This window comes from Cetorhinus maximus, chromosome 23, assembly GCF_964194155.1.
Source record: "Cetorhinus maximus chromosome 23, sCetMax3.hap1.1, whole genome shotgun sequence".
NCBI lineage: Eukaryota > Metazoa > Chordata > Chondrichthyes > Lamniformes > Cetorhinidae > Cetorhinus > Cetorhinus maximus.
This window is the reverse complement of record NC_135901.1, coordinates 42,152,970-42,174,812: the sequence shown is the minus strand read 5'-3', so window position 1 is coordinate 42,174,812 and position 21,843 is coordinate 42,152,970. Positions and strand designations below refer to the sequence as shown.

The following is a 21,843-nucleotide window of genomic DNA, read 5'->3' as shown; positions in this document are numbered from 1 at the left end:
CCCAATCTTAGTTGTCCTGCAGCCACGCCTCCATAATTACTATCAGATCACATTTATTTACTTCTGTTTGGGTCATCAATTCATTTACTTTGTTTTGAATGCTATGTGCATTCAGATAGAGAGCCTTCAGTCTTGTCTTTTTGTTACCGTTGTAACATCTAGTCTTGACTGTTGATTCATTCTTACGTTTTTTCTCTCAGTCCTTTCCTGCCTTTCTCTGACCATCATTTCTCATGTTAATATTTTGCTCTCCTGTCTTGAATCTACACCTTGAATTGCTACCTCTACCCAAGCTTAATCCCTCACTGCTCTTGTTTAGTTTAAAGCCCTCTCTACTTCCCTAGCTATGCGATTTGCGAGGACACTCATCCCAGCACGGTTCAGGTGTAAACCGTCCCAACGGTACAGCCCCCACTGTCCCCAGCACTGATACCAGTGCCCCACAAACTGGAACTCAGTTCTCCCACACCAATCTTTGAGCCACGCATTGGTCTCGCTAATCTTATTTGCCCGATGCCAATTTGCACGTGGCTCAGGTAATAATCCAGAGATTATTACCGTTGAATTTCTGCTATATAATTTGGTACCTAGCTCCTTATACTGACTTTACAGAACCTCTTTCCTAGTTCTACCTTTGTCATTGGTACGTACATGGACCACAACAACTGGATTCTCCCCCTCCCATTGCAAGTCCCTCTCCAGCCCTGAGCAGATGTCCGGAACCCTGGCACTGGGCAGGCAACATAGCCATCTGGACTCTCACTTTTTGCTGCAGAAAACAGTGTCAATGCCCTCACTATACTATCCCTTACTACCACTACATTCCTTTTTGTTCCCCCTGCGTGAATGGCTTCCTGTACCACAGTGTCATGGCCAGCCAGCTCATCCACCTTGCACATTTCACTTTCATCCACACAGGTTGTGAGCACCTCAAACCTGTTTGACACTTGCAAAGTCTGAGGCTCCTCCACTACTGCCTGCTCAGTCCCATTACCTGCCTCACTGACAGTCACATCCTCCTGTCCCTCACTGCTGATCAAAACAGATGACCCTCTTCTAAGAGGTGTGACTGTCTTCTGGAACAAAGTATCCAGGTATTTCTCCCCATCCCTTATGTTGCACAGTGTCTGCATTTTGGTTTCCAGATCAATAATCCTGATCCAGAATTCCTCAAGCTGCTTACACTTCCTGCAAACGTGTTTGTCATGGATCGCCTTGGCGTCCAAAAGATCCCACATCTCACAGCTGCAACATAACCCCTGTCCCACCATTCTAACTTATGTTATTTAGTTAATTTACTTTAATTACTTTCTTCCTATGTATGCTACAATTTACTGTGTTTACTGAATGCTAGTATCACTGACAACTAAAGATGCTTCTTAACTACAATGGATGTGTATTAGATGTTTATTTAAGTTACTCTATTTTATTGCTTGTTTAAAATCTTTGTTGTTTTATTTGAATTTTAAAGTGTTCAAATTTTGGTTTATGATTGTAAAGTTTTAGTTATTTTTATTTATAGATCTACCCGAACTCGCCTGTCCTAAGCTGGTTTCTCACACACTGTTCCTTAGACTGAGCATTTACCGACCAATCAACGTACCAGCTTCCTGTGACATCACAGTTGCCTCTTTCCCCCCCACTCCTGCTGCCTCACAGCAGCTGCAACAGTGAAACAGCCCATTCCTCACTCAAATCCCCCGTCTGTATTTATACACATTCCTCACTCAAATACCCCATCTGTATTTATAGATGCTCCTCACTCAAATCCCCCGTCTGTATTTATAGATGTTCCTCACTCAAATACCCCGTCTGTGTTTATAGACGTTCCTCACTCAAATCCCCGGTCTGTATTTATAGACACTTCTCACTCAAATCCTCACTCTGTATTTATAGACGCTCCTCACTCAAATCCCCGGTCTGTATTTATAGGCGTTCCTCACTCAAATCCCCAGCCTGTATTTATATGTGTTCCTCACTCAAATATCCTGTCTGTATTTATAGACACTCCTCACTCGAATCCTCAGTCTGTATTTATAGACACTCCTCACTCAAATCCTCAGTCTGTATTTATAGGGGCTCCTCAGCTCTCCACTGTCTCCTGCAGGTCTGCTCTGCTCTGACTCCCAGCAAGGTAGGCCTCACTCGAATCCCCGACCTGTATTTCTAGGCGCTTCTCATCTCCCGAGTATCTCCCACAGGTCGGCTCTACTCCAACTCCCAGCAAGGTAGAGGGATGGAGCCAGTGACTATGGAGTGGAGTTTGTAGCGAGGACTGAAGACAATGGCTTTCGTCTTCTCAATAATTAAATGGAGGAAATTTCTGTTAATCCAGTACTGGATGTCAGACAAGTCAGGACGGTGTGTGACTTGGAGGGGAACTTGGAGGTGATGGTGTTCACCTACACCTGTTACCCTGGTCCTTCTAGGGATGGCGATTTAGAGTTTATCCCTCTGTTTTATCCAATGCCTCTCCAACCTCTCTCTCTATTTGCTCTGATGGAGTCCAGAGTCTTGTGTAGGCCCAGACCGAGTGGCAGGTTCCCTTCCCTGAAGGACATTAGTGAACCAGTTGGGTTTTTATGACAATCCAGCAGTTTTCATGGTCACTTTTTCCTCGTGCCGGCCCCACAAATTCCCAGATTCATTCAGCTCAATTTCACAACCTGCCTTTGTGTTTTTGTGGGTTCTCTCTCACTCCCTTTTTTCTGTTTTAAATCAATTTCACAGGGTATTAGAAGGGGAGGATTTTAATTTGGGGAAGTGAAATAAAACATCACATCAGGGTCTGATGGACTTGCCAAATTTGTGGTAACCTGAATATCATTGGATTTTGAACATGGAAGGAAAAAGCACCGTTCACAGTGGGGAGAAACCGTACACGTGTTCTGTGTGTGGACGAGACTTCAGCCAATCGTCTGGCCTGTCAGAACATAAATACAGTCACAACAGGGAGAAGCTGTGGAAATGTGCAGATTGTAGGAAGGGATTCACTTATGCAGTTCAGCTGGAAACACATCGAGACAGTCACACTGGGGAGAGGCTGTTCTCCTGCCCAGAGTGTGGGAAGGGATTCATTAATACATCCAACCTGCTGAGGCACCAGAGAGTTCACACGGGGGGAGAGACCGTTCACTTGCTCCATTTGTGGGAAAGGATTCACTCAATCATCCAGCCAGGTGATACACCAATGTGTCCACACTGGGGAAAAGCCGTTCTCCTGCTCCGAGTGTGAGAGAGGATTAACTGACTCATCAAACCTGCTGGCGCACCAGCATCTTCACACTGACGAGAGACCGTACAGGTGCTCTCACTGTGGGACTGGGTTCAGGCGTTTTTCTGAGCTCATCATACACCAGCGAGTCCACACTGGGGAGAGGCCATTCACCTGTACGTGGGATGGGATTTACTCAGTTATCCGCCCTGCTGAGGCACCAGTAAATTCACACTGGGGAGACTATTCACCGGTACGGAGTGTGGGAAGGGATTCACTCAATTATCCATCCTGCTGAGGCACCAGTAAATTCACACTGGGGAGAGACTATTCACCTGTACGGAGTGTGGGAAGGGATTCACTCAGTTATCCACCCTGCTGAGACATGAACAAACTCACACTGAGGGGAGGTCATTCAGCTGCTATGAGTGTGGGAAAAGATTCACCCATTCAAACAACCTGGTGAGACACCAGCGAGTTCACACTGGGGAGAAGTTGTTCAGCTGCTCCAAGTGTGGGAAGAGATTTACTCGATCATCCCACCTAAAGACACATCAATAAATTCACACTGATGAGAGACCTTTTAAATGTCCAGACTGCAAGAAGTGCTTTAAAAGTTCTGGGGAACTGGTGTCACATCAACTGGTTCACACTGATGAGAGACCGCTTAGGTGCTTTCACTGTGGGCCTGGGTTTAGGTGATCCTCTCAACTCGCTGTACACCAGTGAGTTCACACTGGGGAGTGGCCATTCAGATGCTCCAAGTGTGGGAAAGGATTCACTCAGTCATCCCACCTGCTGATGCACCAGCGAATTCACACTGGGGAGGGACTGTTCACCTACTCTGAGTGAATCACTTCCAACACTCGGTCAGCTAACCGGGTGAAACACCAGTGATTTCATAAGTAACTGCAGTGATTGGATTTTGCTGTTAATCACATCCAGGACATGTTCATTGGGGTCTGTTTCTGCTGATGTTAATAAACCCCAGCCCTGTCATTCTGGTTAATATTCTGTATAAAAATCAAATAAATCAGTTTTGTGTTAAACACAGTGCGTTGAGTCTTTTTAATATCTCGAACACAAGTTAGTTCCTTTGAAGCACTTTCCCTCTCCTTCAAATCTGCCATCATCACTCCCTCCTCAATAAAACCAATTCTTGACCCCAATGCCCTTGCAAACTATCTCCCCATTTTTCTCCACCCTTTTCTCTCCAAAATCCTGGTCACCTCCAAAATCCATGCCAATCTGTTATGAAACTCCATGGTTCAATCCCTCCAATAAGAAAACTGCCCCTGCCACAATATTGAAACAGCTCTCATCAAAGTCAAAAATTACATCCTCTGTCAATGTAACAAAGGTAAATTCTCCCTCATTGTCCTTCTTGGCCTGTCTGTGGTCTTTGGCACCACTGATTGAACCATCCTCCCCCAATGCCTCTCCACTGGTGTCCAACTGGGTGGGACTACATGCTCCTGATTCCTTTCTTATTTATGTCATTGTAGCCAGAGAATCACCTGCAGGAGCTGAGATTATTTGAGTTACATTTTCATAAAGTGATCAGATGTCACTGAACTTTGACACACAGATGTTTCATTATCACATTCTGACAGACCAAGTCCTTCTTTCTGCAGTAGCCCTTCTTGATAAGATCAACAGAGAAGAGTGAAGACATAGCCACTATCCAAGCTCATAGCAATAAAAATGTCTGCTAATGCCCATTAAAATATAAAGCACAGCAGAACAACAGGGTGTTAGTTTGTGACAGACTTATTGAAACAGATTCAGTACCAAGAATTTGCCAACAGGTCCATTATTGCAGGATGCAAATGGTAGGAGATGGACCTTGTCATTCTTAATTTGCAATGCCTATATTCGCAGAATCTCACCCTCATACAGACTCACTCATTAAGTAGTCAGATCTCACTGAACTATGACACAAGCTGTGTGTATCTATGTTACACTTATACGGACTCAGTGAGTGGTCAGATATCATTGAACTATTACACAATCATATTCCAATGACTCACACAGATTGTATTTTGCAGACCACATCACTCTGGATGTATCAGACCCTTTCCACAAGATTGATGTGTGATCTTGTGGTGTGGACAATACAGCGCTACAAACACCTGGAAGTTCCTGTTAGAATGGGAGAACAATGGGATGTTGCTCTGTTACAAACAAGGGGATAGAGATTGACTGTCAGAATGAACCAATAATTTCTACCACATTATAGATTTGGTTTGGGGCTGAAGGAGGCCATTTGGCCCATCGTGTCTGCACTGGCTCTCTGAATGAGCAACTCAACCAGTCCTATTCTTCTGCCTTTTCCCCATAAACCTGTATATTCTTCCTTTTCAGATAACAGCCTAATTCCCGCCTGAATGCTTCAATTGGACCTGCCTCCACCACATTCCCACACAAAGCATTCCAGACCCTAACCAGATACTGCATGAAAGGACTTTTCTCATATCATTGTTGATTATTTTACTGATCACTTTAAAACTATGCCCTCCTGTTCTCAATCCTTTGATGAGTGGGAACAGCTTTTCCTAATGTACTCTGTGCAGCCCCCACTTGATTTTGAATAACTCTGCCAAATATCCTCCCAGCCTCCTTTTCTCTAATAAAAACTGTCCTAATTTTTCCAATTTATCTTCTGATGTGCTGTCCTTCCTCCCTGGAATCAAGCTTGTGAATCTTTTCTGCACCCTCTCCAATGCCTTCACATCCTTCCTGAAGTGTGGTGCCCAGAAATGGATGCAACAAACCACCTGAGGCCAAGCGAGTGACTTATACATGACCTCCTTGCTCTTCTACTCTATTCCCCTATTAATAAAACCCAGGATACTGTATATTTTATTAATCACTCTCTCAATCACTCTCCTGCCACATTCAATGGCTTATGGACATATACACCCAGGTCCCTTTCTCCTTCAACCCCTTTTGTATCTTCTGCAAACTTTGAAATTTTTCCCTTTACATCAAGATTTAGGTCATTAATATATATCAGGAAAAGCTCGAGTCCCAACACTGACCCCTGGGGAACCCCATTACAAACTTTCCACCAGCCTGAAAAAATCCATTAACTACTTTCTGTTTCCTTCCACTGAGCCAATTCCGTATCCATGTGGCTACTGTCCCATTTATTCCACGAGCTATAACTTTGCTTAAAAGTCTGTTGAGCAGCCCTGTACCAAATGCCTTTTTAAAGTCCATGTACACCACATCAAGAGCATTGCCCTCATCAAACCTCTCTGTTACCTCTTCAAAAAACTCCAGGAAGTTAAACATGATTTTCTCTTAAGAAGTCCATGTTGTTTTTCCTTTATTAACCTGCATTTGTCCATGTGACTGCTCACTTCGTCCAAATTATAGTTTCTGGAAGTTTCTCACCACTGAAGTTAAAGTAATTGGCCTGCAGTTGCTGGGCTTATCCTTACACCTATTCTGGAACAAGGGTGTAACTTTTGCAACTTTCGAGTCCTTTGGCACCTGAGTCCAAGGCACAATTAAATATTATGGCCACCGCCTCTGTTAATTTCACTCTTATTTCTCCCAGGATCCTTGGGTGCATCTCATTTGGCTCAGGTGATTTCACAACTTTAAAGCAAAAGCAAAATACTGTGGATGCTGGAATTCTGAAACAAAAGCAGAAAATGCTGGAAAAACTTAGTAGGTCTAACAGCATCTGTGGAGGGCGAACAAAACAGTAAGTCATACGGACTCGAAACATTAATTGTTTATTTTTTCATTCCAAATATGCTTTAAGACCGGCTGAGTTTTTCCAGAATGCCCTGTTTTTGTTTCACAACTTTAAGTATTGATAACCTATCTAATATCTCCTCGAATTCAATTTTAAACCTTTTTGAATCTGAATCACCTCCTCTTTCACCACGTTCTGGGTAGCATTTTCTTCCTTTGTAAAGGCAGTTGCAAAGTATTCATTTAGACTCTCGGCTATGCCATTTGCCCCCATGTGTAAATCCGCCTTTTCGTCCCTTATCATCTCATTCCCGAATGGCAGGAGTTGGAACTTGATCTTTCTTATTTTCTATCCCTATGTGAACAGAACCTTCCCCTTGCTTTCCCAGTTTCAGGCAAAATTAAACTGAGACGCGGTCTCTAATGGCGGTCGGATTACCCACAATTCCCTGCGCCTCAGAAACCGCTCTATCTGCCGCGGGTTGTCCGGGTGGATGGCGCATGCTCGGAGTCTCCTGCTCTCTTTGCTTGAGGTTGGTGCCGGAGAGAAGCCGGAAGCGGCGGATTGTGAGAGTGGAGAGTGGTTCCCATCAACATGTTCACACTGACGAGAGACCATTCAACTGCTCCAACTGTGGAAAGGGATTCACTCAGTTATCCCATCTGCAGACACACTAGTGAGTTCACACTAATGAGGCCTTTTAAATGCCCGGACTGTGGGAAGTGCTTGAAATGTTCCAGGCAACTGATGCCTTATTAACATGTTCAGACTGACGAAAGACCGTTGAGGTGCTCTCCTAAATGGGCCTGGGTTCAGGCAATCCTCTGACCTCACTGTACACCAGTGAATTTACACTGGGGAGAGGCTGTTCTCACGCTCCGAGTGTGGCAAGTCATTTGGGTGTTCATCCACACTGCAGAAATAACAACCAGTTCACAAGTATAAAGACAAAATACTGCAGATGCTGGAAATCTGAAATAAAACAAATTGTAGGAAGACTCAGCAGGTCTGGCAGCGTCTGTGAACAGAAAAACAAAGTTTACGTTTTGAGTCCACATAGACTCTTCTTCAGAAGAGTCACATGGACTCGAAACATTAACTCAAGTTGACAAGTAACTACAGTGATTGGATTTTGCTGTTAATCACATTTGAGACTGAACCATGTTCTATGGGGTCTGTTTCTGCTGATGTTAATAAACTCCAACCCAGTTATAGGGGTTAAAATTCTGGATAAAAGTCAGATAAACTAGCTTTGTGTCAAACACACCGTGTGTCGAGTCTTTTTTCATTTCTCTACAGAAGTTAGTTCCTTTTGAAGTGCTCTCTCTCTCTCCCCTGCCTGTTCTGTTCTCACCTCCAACAGCAAGTGTGAGGAGCTCATGGAGCTTCTTTGTCACTAAGGTTGAATCAATCCGATCAGTTGCCTCTGCTGCTTCCCTCCCTTCCACTAGTTCACCGGGTCAACTGTCTCTAAAGATCCCCCATGCCCGAGCTCTGAACTCAGATCTTTCTCCAGTTTCCTATTTCCCTTCATAACCTTTCAGTGTTCATCTTGTCCATGAGACTCGCCTTCTGCTCCAGTGACCCTATTCCCACTGAACTGCTGACCATTCAACTTCTGCATGTTGGCTGATCTTGTTCATGTTTTTTTCCCTCTCTTCTGGTACTGTCCCTCTCACCTTTAAATCCACCGTCATCATCCATCCTAAAAAAAGAATCTATCCTTGATACTTCCTATTTCTCATCTACATGCTGCCACTGGGTGACATCATCCAAAAGCACCATGTTAGTTTTCACATGTACACTGACAACACCCAGCTCTACCTCACCACCATCCCTTTCCATTCCTCCACTGTTACTAAATTATCAAACTGCTTATCCAACATTCCATACAGGATGAGCATAAATGTGCTCCTTTGAAGAATTGGGTAGATCAAAGCCATTGTCATCAGTCACCAGTACAAATTCCGTTCCTTAACTCCCGAGTCCATCCCTATGAGGTAACATTGGGATATGTTTTCCGATGTTTGTCAAGCCAGCAATCTTTGTTCCTAAGCGAGAGAGAGGGGGAGGGAGAGCCATTCGTACAATATTCAATACACTTCTGAAGATTTTATAAGAATATTTGACAGTGATTTCTTACAGATCTCCCCACCTTGAGAAGGGAATATCCTTATTGATTTCTCACAACTGATTTCTGACTAACCTCACTATTTCTAAGCTACGAGCTTGTTTTCCTAATTTCTTTATGACAAACCGTGGATAACATACTAAAGCTACTAGAATGATCAGAATCAGCAACACAAACCCTTGAGCTGCCACCAAGAGTAAATGTGAAAACTTTATCCACTAAATGTGATAACTATCGACAGAGATTCATCCTCCCCACCTGCAGATCATCTCACACAATTTTAAATTATTGACATGTGGTAAATACATCTGGTTCAAACAGAAGTTCATGCACGGACTTTTAAGATTCTCTAGCTCAGTATTCACCTTCATTCACCTTGTGGATATTTTCTAAATCTAGAGTTTGTTTCCCTCTTCACTTTAATTTTACTCCCTCTGATAGGTACTGGTGTGTCTAATTCTATCCTGATAGTTTGAAAGCCAGTTTCTCTATGGAGTGTGTGTCAATATCTGGATGATTTAAAATGTTGACTCATTCAACTTTCCACAATAGTCACTTTATGTTGTTCTGTTGTCAAGTAGCTGAGTGTGCCTGGGACCTGTTCTTCAGTGCAGGGTAACCATGCATTTCCACATGGCGACCTGGGAGGGATGGATCCGGCGGCTGGGTTAGATAGAGAGTGTGGGGATGGCAGATTCAGCAGCGGAATTCAAAAGGGAATTGGACCAAATACTGCAACATGTCCAGGGAAAAGGTAGGGGAGAGGGGCCAGGTGAGTTAATTCCAGAAGAGTAAGAGGTCTCCCTTTACTGACGCAGATGAAGAGTTTTTTTCTCTTTTTTCAGAGGGTCGTCAGTCTCAGGAATTTTCTCCAGAAAGCAGTGGAGGCTGGGTCACTGAATTTATTCAAGGCTGATTTAGACAGATTTTTGATGGTCAAGGGAGTCAAGGGTTATGAGGGGCGGTGAGGGTGGAGGTGGGTACGGACAGACAGACAGGAAAGTGGAGTTGAGACCACAAGATCAGCCTTGATCTTATTGAATGGTGGAGCAGTGTCAAAGGCCTGAATGGCCTATGTTCCTCTGACCCGGCTGAATGGTCTCTATATGTTGTTTTGGGGTCTGATTTTATGGTACAGTGAGGGGCTCGAAAGACAAAATGGTCTATTCCTGTTGCTATTTGTTATGTTCTAATTCAGTACCGTTACCAATCAAGGCGATGGTTACTATCATATTGCCAGCAGTAGCGTATGCAAGTGGTCTCAGGCTCTGGATTTAAGCACCAGTTCCTATTAAGTCATGGATTTTAATCCCACTTTTGCCAAATTTCAGTTGGTTTGTCTTTCAGACGTTTCATCAAATCCCTTAGAATAGGCTCGGGGTATTTGACATATGACGTGGTTCGTCTTGGTAGGTAGAACAAGGGAGGCTGTAGGAATTTCAGGGTGACTGGGAATAGAATGCCCTCATTCTCTGCTGTAACCATTCCAGGATTTTACAGGAACAACAATGACGCTAGTATAAGGCCTGCAGCCGCGACTCTGTGGTTCAAGGGATGGATTTAAAATCCATTGTGGCCTCCCCACGTGGGTTAGAGTCCTGCTGACTGGACTTCTCGCTGTTCCTTCGTTTTGCTGCCTCCAGAATGAACTATTGGTTAAATGGAATCAGCAGCTTCCAAACACTCCCGTCTGGTTTTCCTGCTTCACTTCCGTGTTGCTTCATTTCTGTTGGTCCATAAGAATTCACGGAATTTGCAGTCAGAAATGATACAAAACTGAACTAATTTGTGCCATACTTGCTTTCTGAGAGTTTTTCTGTCCTTAGAGACAAATCCTTGCTCGCTACCACTCACATTGTATATTTCTGTCTGTGTCAATTTGGTTCAGTTCCCCGAGGGGTGAACACATTTTTTACCATCGCAAACCTTATTCACTTTCGTTATATATCTTCATGGTAAATGGTACAGAGAATAACAACAGGTTGAAAAGTTGCAAGAGGAGATTGACCCTTTGTGTTTATTTGAGTGGAGACTGCTTATTGACTCAGTGCCTGTATGTTACACAGGGGAGGATGATTGAAATTTTCACTGAGCAACATTTTAACAGACAATGGATTCATTCATTGTGATGGTGTATTCCAGTTCTATATATGCAATTTGACAGTCAATTTCTATTCATTGCTTTGAACCCAATCTTTCTAATAGGTTGGATGTTATGCACATGTTTGTTTCAGTTTCTCGCGTTATTTGAAATGAATATTCATAAATATATTTAGTCATAGAGTCATAGAGGTCTACAGCACAGAAAGAGGCCCTTCATCCCATCGAATCTGCGCCGTCAAACAAGTTCCTAACTGTTCTAATCCCATTTTCCAGCACTAGGCCCATAGTCTTCTATGCCATGGCATTGCAAGTGCACATTCAAATACTTTTCGAATGTTATGAGGGTTTCTGCCTCTACCACCATTTCAGGCAGTGAGTTCCATATTTCCACTAATCTCTGGGTGAAATAAATCTTCCTCACATCCCCGCTAAACCTCCTTCCCCTTATCTTAAATATATGCTCCCTGGTTATTGATCCCTCCACCAAGGGGAAATGTTCCTTCCTGTCTACTCTATCTATGCCCCTCATAATTTTATACACCTCAATCTTGCCCCCACTCAATTTCCACTGCTCCAAGGAAAATAACCCCAGCCTATCTAATCTCTCCTCATAACTAAAACTCTCCAGTCCAGGCAACAACTTGGTAAATCTCCTCTGCACTCTCTCCATTGCAATCACACCCTTCTTATGATGCGGATTCCAGAACTGCACGCAATATTTGGAGACATGCAATACTTATGTGAGAATTTACCGAATAACAGCAGGGTTGGCAAAGTTTGGACAACATTTCCTTGTAGCCAAAGGACACAAAGCAGAATTATGTCAGTAATATGAGTAGAAGCAGGAAGAGAGGGAGTCTACTTGACCCTAGGTTTTCTTAAACCATTAAACCTTCAGTTGGAAGCTAACACTCTAGTGGTTCAGCCTCGGTGCTTTCACCGCCTGGGTTCAATTCTGTCTTGATGTTGTTCAAAATATCGTAACTAGCAGCCAATTTATGGTTTGAAAAGGTGTCAAATTAGACTCGAAACCTTCACTCTGTTTCTCCCTTCATATTTGTTGTCAGACCTGCTGAGAACTTCCAATACTTTCTGTTTTTATTATAACATGAATTACTGTCTTTATTATACATATGATCACAAGAAATAGAAGCAGGAGTAGACCACACGGCTCATCGAGCTTGTCACATCATTCAATTCGATCATGGCTGATCTTTGGCTTCAACTCCATTATCCTGCCCATTCCCCATATCCCTTAATTCCCCGAGAGACCAAACATCTATCCATCCCGGCCTTAAATGTATTCAATGATGGAACATCCACAACCCTCTGGGTAGAGAATTCAAAGATTCACAACCCTTTGGATGAAGTAATTTCTACTCATCTCAGCCCGAAATTATCGACCCTTTACCCTGAGACTGTGCCCCAGTGTTTTAGATTCCCTGACCAGCGGAAACAATCCCTGTGTCCACCCTATCAAGCCCCCTCAGAATTTTACAGGTTTCAATCAGATTGGCTTTCATTCTTCTAAACTCCAGAGAATAAAAGCCTTTCATCTTAGGACAACCAGCACATTCCAGAGACCAATTTAGTGAACCTTCCCTGCACCGTTCCCAATGCTTTTATAAATGTGGAGATGAAAACAGCACATGGGATTCCAGATGCCGTCTCACAAAACCCTGTAGCAAGACTTCTTTATTCTTGCTCTCCAATCCCCTTGCAATAAAGGCCAACATGCTGATCCTGCATGCTAACAAATTTCTCACATTTTAAAAGCATTCTGTTATTCTCATTTTTATAACCAAGTGAACATAATCGCACCTGCCGACATTATAATCCATCTGCCATCTTGTTGCCATACGGACTCGAAACGTTAACTATGTTCCTCTCCGCAGATGCTGTCGGACCTGCTGAGTTTTTCCAGGTATTTTTTTTTTGTTTCGGATTTCCAGCTTTTATCTTTTTACAGTGCTCTGCTCAAAGGTTACCTTGTTACCAAATTTCATAAACATTAATCGCAGGCCCCAGTGAGAATTGAACTCACGACCCCTGGTTTACAAGACCAGAGCTCTAAACCACTGAGCTATGGAGCCACTTGCTCTATCCCGCTCACAGTAAGTCTCCTAGTGGAACGAGGAACAGGACAACGTTCTGCATGGATAATATTTGATAGATCTGGAAATGCCTGAAAGGGAGAACAGGAAGTTAAAGATGCGACATGAAAGCGGCAGAATTTGACGTGTGTCAGTTGCTTTCAGTGATGAATGTCTGCCGTGGTAATGTGAGAGATTTTACTGCCGACTGTTTACACTGACACAAATATCACTCCTGACCAATCAATCACAACTGCTCTTTGAAAGCAGCGCGCCAGGCCGAATGGCCTCTTTCTTTGCTGTAACTGTCTACAATTTGATGTTTCCCAGCATAATTTCCCAGTCATTCCGACATTTTATTACACGCTTGGGGGAATGTACTTTCTTACATCCTCGCTTTTGAAGTCAAGACACTGAGCAAACTCAAAGTTTTTCTTGAATTCCTGAGCAGGATTTGGAACCAGACCAGGTGAACGACACTGTATTGGTGCCAATCCTTCACTACAGCTACCCCTTAAAAACACCTCTGGTGAAAGTGTCTGAAAAATGGCAAACGTGGCCCAGACAAAGCACGTTGCAAGAGTTATAGACAGCTTTCCTCGTGATTTCGAGGTGAGGATTCGGCCCTTTCGCCGCCGTGGCCCGGACTCGATTCCCGGCCAGGCAATGAAGGTTTATTGATCTGGTACAAACTGTTAAAACAGGCCTGATTTACTTATTGATTGAAAACAGAAAACAGCTCCGCCCGAATCAGTGGAGTGAGAGTTGAAGTTTCACATCAGAGCTGCAAATATCACACGTGGAACAGCTTCGAGAAGAAATACAGTCCCTAATGTCCGAGGGATTTCAGTTTGGACTGTTTGTATTTACAAATTCATTCTCTCGATGTGTCCATTGCCTTAACCACTCGACCACAAGGACTCGGTGTCTGTTTAAATGTGAAAATTTCAATCGCCCTCCGCTTTGTAACATACGGACACTTAATAACTCAACAGTCTCCACTCAGAAATACAGAAAGAAAATTCCTCCTGAACCTTTTAAACCTGTTTTTATTTTCTCTCTACGATTTTAATATGAAGCCACACAACTAAGGTGAATAAAGTGTGGATCGGTAAAAATGAGGAACTGAAGCACATTGACACACACAGGAACACACACACACATATAAACCGAGAGTGACAGAGGGCTAAGGAGAGACAAACAGCCAGAAAGAAAGGATGTCACCAAACCGGCTCAGTTTTGTTCCATTTCCATATGCAGATTTTGCAAATCCTTGCAGATGAAAACGCGGGAGTTTTTGTTTGATTCCATTTATCCGACAACTAATTCTGTTGGCACCTGGTTAAAATCGGGAATAACGAGAACCGCAGTCAGCAAACCAACATTGGGGAAACCCCGATGGATGTCAGTACCATCGCCCTCAACATTCGACCGCGACTAACAGCACTTCCTGAGGGAAAACATGTTCATATCAAATCAGAGATGACTATGAAGTAAGTCGTACGGCCCGTCGTATCTGTGCTGGCTCTCAGGAAGAGCAACTAAACCAATTCCACTCACACGCCTTTCTCCCACAGCAATTTCTATTGACATTGTCTCTCCTCGTTCACCCTGTCAAAATAAAGGACCACAACCCGCCCCAACCCCCACCCCCCGTATTAAACTGGAGTTGTCTCTTGCTCACCCAAAGGGAATTCCTAATGTGCCCGAAAGTGGGAAGCAACTGAAAATTTGGGAGCGTTGGGACTCGGACCCACTCCTCCAGAGACTGGAACCTGAATCCAGCTCTCCCGTTTGTAGAGCAAATGGAATTAGATTGTAGATATCAGCTCAGAAATAATAATGACCTGTTTGATCAGGGTAAAGTTCTTTTGTAATTCGAAATGAAATCAATTGCATAAATAAATAATGTTTGTATCAAAAACTGTATAAGGAATCTTAGACCAACTCTTCATGTCATTGGGTCAGGGAAACTTTGTTAACTAAGGCAAACTGTGCATGGATTCTGCAGAAACTCCTTCTTCAAGCGAGAAATGGACAATGATTGAAAGGGAGAATACTCAGGTTTAAGGAAAGAGAGAAGGAATTTGAGACGAATTGGTTAGCTCTTTAAAAATAGCTGGCACAGATACGATGAGGTGAAGGGCTTCACGTTGTAGTATAAACAGGAAATGCTGGAAAAACTCAACAGGTCTGACAACACCTGTGGATAGAGAAGCAGAGTTAATGCTTCGAGTCGGCCTGAATCTGAAGAAGAGACATACGGACTCAGAACGTTAACTCAGCTTCTCTCTCCACAGATGTTACCAGACCTGATGAATTTTTCCCAGCACTTTCTGTTTTTATTTCAGATTTCCAGTATCTACATTATTTTGCTTCCATCTTAGGGCCTCTTGCTGCGCTGTGCCATTTGATGATGACATTGTTGATCAGTCTGTCTCCAGCATTCCTAATGAGGACAGCCGAATTTCATTTCTTCAAAACAAAGACCCAAAGTGCTGCTGCATGACGTCACCGCTTAACATTCCAGACAGCTCCATTGGGATCTTTACAGCTCAGGGTTTGTGCAGGGCAGTGGGGGTCACGGTCATTTCACATGTGGCAGAGCAGCGGTTTGAAACTGGGCAAAAACATTATCCAAGCTTGCTCATTTAAGGGTGAGTGAATGTTCAATCATTTACATTTGTTGTTAATAATGAACACAAGGGTTCGAATCCTGCCATCTAAGGACATATCATTTAAATAGGAGAAAACACGATCAAACATGTCCGTATTTTCTTATTCAGTGGTCAGCATTGGCGCAGTGGTATTGTTGCTGGGCTAGGAATCCAGGGATAAAAGCAAAATACTATGGATGCTGGAAATCTGAACAAAAAAAAACACAAAACGCTGTAAAAAAATTTCAGCATATCTGGCAGCATCTCTGGAGAAAGGAAGAGAGTTAATATTTCGATTCCATATAACTCTTCAGAGTTCTTTGAAAGCAGCACACAGGGCCGAATGGCCTCTTTCGTTGCTTCTCTATACTTTGATATTTCACAACACCACTTCTTTCACACTCATTCTGCCATTTTATAATCCACTCTTGCGAGTGGGTTCAAAGCTCAACTACGTGCACAAGACTGGAAGGAACCTGCGACTGTGGATAATCGGCCCTGTGCACATTCCTGTAATCCGTATATGGGAGAATCAGGAAGATGAGATCCCAGATTATCTTTACCATGTAATCTGCAAACGCATTCTTTCGAAAATCCTTGGGTCCCACATTCTCTGTCTCTGATTTCCAGGGAAAGCTTGGGTTCATGAACTGACTGTGTCTGCATCAAGCAGCTAATTGACCTGGGAGCTGGACGGGCAGAGGGAGCTGGAGGTGAGGCAGGGACAGAAGCAGAAACAGATGCGAAATGACAGTGTTTTGAATTGGATGTGTCTCCGTTACTTTCAGTGATGAATGTCTGCCGTGTGTTCCCTTGTCAGTTTCACAGGAGCCGCAGTGATGAGGTTGGTGGGTTTTGAAAATTGACAGTTACACATGAGCAGCTTGTGGGGCTATTTCACCTCACTGTCAATTTCATGTTCCAGCTCACAGAAACCGTTGTTGTAATTGACTGAAGAATTCATTCCATTTAAAATGGAAACATGGATAAAAGCAGCGTCAATAAATCAAACTGAAACGAACTAGCCAGTTTCCCTGGTGGTCTAGTGGTCAGGATTCAGCGCTTTCACCGCCGCGGCCTGAGTTCGATTCCCGGTCAGGGAGTGCAAATTTATTGATCTTGTGAAATTGTTAAAGTGAGTGTTAATTACTTATTGATTGATAACATTTATCAGCTCCACCATAATCAGTTGAAGTTTCGCCTCAGAGCTGGAAATATCACACTTGGAAGAGGTCGGGGACAAAGACAGGAGCGGAGTGAAAGAAGGACAAGAGAAGGGCTGTTTGAAAAGCACTGACCATAGGGATGCTGGTGCCAAGAAAAATATGGGTGAGAGAAGGGCAAATTCTGGTGCCTACTGTTTGCATTGACAAACATATCACTCCTGATGGATCAACCAATCACAACTACTCTTGAAAAGCAGCTCATTAGCTCATTGAGGCTGAATGGCCTTTTTCTATGCTGTAACTTTCTATAATTTTATGTTGCCCAACAGCACGGGTGCTTCTTTCACAGTCATTCTGCCATTTCATAACCCACTCTAGCAAGATGTACTTTCTTACCTTGTATTCGGCTCTTTTGAAACCAAAACATGCAGCAAATTCAGCGAGTTGTCATTTATAGCAAGAGATTTGTCACGAGACTAATTGAACGACACATTAATGGTTCCAATCCTTCACTGGAGCTCACCGCGACTAAAGAGCACTGTTATCTTTAGCCTGTTATGTAACTTCTTGCAGTATATCTGCTGAACAATATAAACTTATCACAGCTCTGCTTTCTTCACATTGAAATCCAGTGCGAAAATACGAGAAATTTCAAAGCTGAGCAACGTAGACAAGACTGGAAGGAGCGTGTGACTGTGGATAATCGGCACTGTGCACATTCCTGTAATCAATACCTGGGGGGAATCAGGAAGATCCTGGTGTCTCTTTAGCCTGTTACCTATAAACCGACCACGTTCTGTTTAACGTTCGCACTAACTGACTGTGTGTGGTCAAACAGCTCCTGGAAGGGCGGAGAGAGCTGGAGGTGAGACAGAAAGAGATGGGACATGGAAGTGCTTTGAATCAGTGGTGAATATCCGTCGTCCAGTTTCAAAGGAAAATAGGTTGGTGGTTATTTGTTTGAAAGAAGCTGCACTCAACGTGCGCCGAACCCACGACGCTGAGATGAAGATCCTTTGATGTACCAGTTGAAGTAGCCGGGCACACATGACATATGTATCCCATATCCCAACATTCATGGAGACAACTGTTGCTTTCCACCTGCAGCCTCAGCTTGTTCTGAATTTCAAAGTGTAGAAGGTATCGAACTACACAAGTCCCAAGGTTGCAATATTTTCCTCTCAATCATCAATAACATCATTCACATCTTCCTCTTCTTAGCTGCACCTCCTTCCAAACATCGCAAACTCCTCTTGCATCTTTCATCCTGATATTTTTCTCTGTAACATTTTCATTTGAAGCTGTACAACTAATGTGAATAAAGTTTGTGATGGTAAAAATGTGTTCACCTCCTCGGGAAACTGAATCACTTTGACACACACAAAGGAACCCACACAGGGATATACACCGAGACTGACAGAGGGCAAGGGTTTGTCTCTAAGGAGAGACAAGCGCCCAGGAAGCAAACATGACACCAAGTTTTGCTTCGTTTCCACGGTAGGTTTTGTGAATGAACAGAAAGAGGAAAACGCCCGCTTGTTTTGATGGGTTTTATTCAATGTAACCGATAATTAACTCCGTAGACACAGAGTTAAAACCAGGAATAATGAGATGCAGGAATCCCCAATGGATTTGGACTCCATCGCCTAAACCACTCGACTACGATGACTGCCCCTATGCACAGGGTAATTTTGTTGGTATAAAATTATAGGTGGCCACAGCAGGGAAGGAGTACATTCGGCCCATTGTGTCCGTGCCAGCTCATGGAAAAGGAATTCAGGTAATTCAACAATCCCGCCTTTTCTCCACAGCCATTTTTATTTTTATTGTCTCTCCTCAGTATTACTGTTAAAGTGAAACATGGCATACACCTGCTTTAACTGTCAGCTGGCACCTTTTCGACTAACAGGGCAATTTTAGCAGCAGTGGAATTTGAAATCACGCCTCAATTAAGAATGAGACCTTAAACCATAGACAGCAACTACTGCTGCTCTACCAAGCTCATGATGCTACTCCACATGGCCTTGACTGGATCTGGACTCCATGGCCTGAACCACTCGGCCACGATGACCGGTCCCATGGATAGGTTAGTGTTGTTGGTATAAAATTATAGATGGCTATAGCAAAGGAGGAGGAAATTCGGCCCAGTCTGTCCATGCCAGCTTATGGAAGAGGAATTCAGCTCATTCGACAACCCCACATTTTCTCCACAGTCATTTATATTTTTATTGTGTCTCCTCGTTCTTCCCATTAAAGTGAAACACCGCACATACCTGCTTTAACTGTGAGCTGGCATCTTTTCGACCAAGAGGACAATTTAGCAGCAGTGGGATTAGAAACCACGCCTCAATAAAGAGTGAAACCTTAAACCAGCACATACAACAACTCAGCTGAATTACCGAGCTCAGGATGCTACTGCCCATTGCTTTATCTGATGCTGTTACTGAAACAGAACAGAACCAAAGCGGCAACAATACGTCATAAGGACCCACAAGCCTCCTCCGTCACTTAATAAGATCATGGCGGATCCCCAACCTCAACACCAATTTCCCACCCGATCCCGATTGCCCTTCGTTCCTTAGAGTTCAAAAATCAGGAGAATTTTTGGATGTTTTTTCTTCCATTGATCCGAGAGTTCTGTGGACACCTGGTTGAAATAAGCATTAATAAGAAGCACAGTCGGTAAGATTGGAACTTTCCTGGGGAAACCCCAGTGGATTTTAAAAGCATCGTTTTCACCATTCAAAGAAGAGTGACACCTTCAAACACCTATAGCCACTCTACCGAGCTCAGACTATTAGTGCCCATCACCTTGGCTGGTATGGCTACTCAAATAGAACAGGAGCAAAACAGCAGAAATACTTCATAAGGCCCCACAAGCCTCTTCCATCACTTAACAAGATCATGGCGAATCTCCAGCCTCAACACCAATTTCCCACCCGATCCCGATAGCCATTCATTCCCTCAGAGTCCAAAAATCAGGAGAATTTTTGGATGTTTTTTCTTCCATTGATCCAGGAGTTCAGTGGACACCTGGTTGAAATCAGCAATAATAAGCACAGTCGGTAAGATTGGAACTTTCCTGGGGAAACCCCAGTGGATTTTAAAAGAATCGTTTTCACCACCCGGACACAATGATTGACCAAGGCCCCAGTGCTTTCCACTCAATCATCAATAACAACATTCACAGCTTCCGCTTCTCAGCTGCACCTCCTTCCAAACATTGTGATCCATTTTCCTCAGGATTTTCTCCTGGATTTAATGTTTAGCTGCTTTGTGACCTCATTTTGAAATCAGATTCGCTTCAATATCCAACACAATTTGACTTACAAACCTAATGGATAAACAATGGAAAAATTTCACTCGGTAACACAAATCCCATGGTGCTCATTTTCAGATTCACAACAGTTAGCTTTTCAATAAAATGAAGGAATTTTAGAGTGAAACGATTTAGAAAGTTTCTGTGACTTTTATTTGTGACTCGCTCACTCGGGTATTCTGTAAATGCTGCTCGGAGGTTTTGTGACCAGGATATAATCTACCTGTGTTTTCCTGAGCCTGTGCTCGGTGTATTGGGAGGTTTGGACCGAGTTGGAGTATCTTGCGTCGCAGGGATGGGCAGTAACCCGCTGATTGAAGCTGCAGTCGCCGCTTTCTGCTGGCAGCGGGTGATTGGAGAGTGCGGGGATGGAATATTGCTGCTTGTCTGCTTTTCTCTGTCTCACTCACTGTGGAGCTGAGGAAGAGGGGATCATTGATGGGTTTGTTTGAATCCAATAACTTCATAAATTTCCAGTGTGTTGGATATCAGTGCATGGTAGGTCTAAATGTTTTCTCATTATATTTGAAATGAATATTCGAAAAAAAGCCGCTTACCTGGGAGCTCACTTAATAACAGTGGAGCCGGCAACATTTCCGGGGTCTTGACATTCAGCTCAAGTAGCCAATGACAACCGGGAACTGAGTGACAATGAAGGCTGATGGGGGAAAAAAAAGGGCAGCTTCGTCCCTGGGTGGTCCCGAACCACCAACCTTTCGGTTAACAGCCGAACGCGCTGACCAATTGCGCCACAGAGACTGATGAAGTTTTTATCCAGGATATCAGTGAGTTAAATCGTCAGATTGCTGCTACCGCAATGTCAATTGTTTCTATCAGTTTTACTCTTCCAAAATAAAGGGTGGGACATTCATTGTGGATACAAGGAAACAGTCTGATCCCACCCACATGCAGACACATCCCTGCCACCGGGAACCAGCTCTCCTACAACCGGTGCCGTCTCCCTTCGAGCCTTTGCGTGTCTTGTCTATTACCAAGTATTCTGATTGTCCCGAAGCCGAAATTAGGTTTGAATTCCTGATGTGCAGTAACGAGAATCCTTTCAAAGTCTCAGATCAGTTAATTTCACTGATAACATCAGAGTCAATGTTCCAGCGTCTTAAAGAAGGGAAAGGTGCCTTGACTGTCTCTGGTCAGTCGGACAGTTCACCCTTCATTCTCCTCTGATTCCGGTTCCCAAAGAGTTTCTAAAGATTCACAAAGCTGGAGACTGCGTTTTCTGTTTTGGTTCCTTCTCCATTTTCCCACCTGCTAACTGACAATATTTTCCAAAATCTCATCTCAATCCCTCAATGCAAGGCGCATCCTGTCCAGGGATGAGGAAATTCAGTTTTGTGGAGAGATTATAGAGACCGGGATTGTTCTATTTAGAGCAAAGACGTTTAAGTGGAGATTTCATGGAGCTATTCGAAATAATGTGGGTGAGGGCAGTG

The 21,843-nt window shown here is 43.5% G+C and overlaps 2 non-coding genes and 1 pseudogene across 2 annotated transcripts; all 3 read right to left on the bottom strand.

The window, feature by feature from the left end:
• LOC144698002 (uncharacterized) overlaps positions 1 to 21,843 on the bottom strand; it is a 131,125-nt pseudogene that overhangs the window by 13,167 nt on the left and 96,115 nt on the right.
• trnat-ugu (transfer RNA threonine (anticodon UGU)) lies at positions 13,177 to 13,250 on the bottom strand. Its single transcript has one exon. It is a non-coding gene; the product is annotated as a tRNA-Thr (tRNA).
• Positions 21,078 to 21,151, bottom strand: trnan-guu (transfer RNA asparagine (anticodon GUU)). Its single transcript has one exon. It is a non-coding gene; the product is annotated as a tRNA-Asn (tRNA).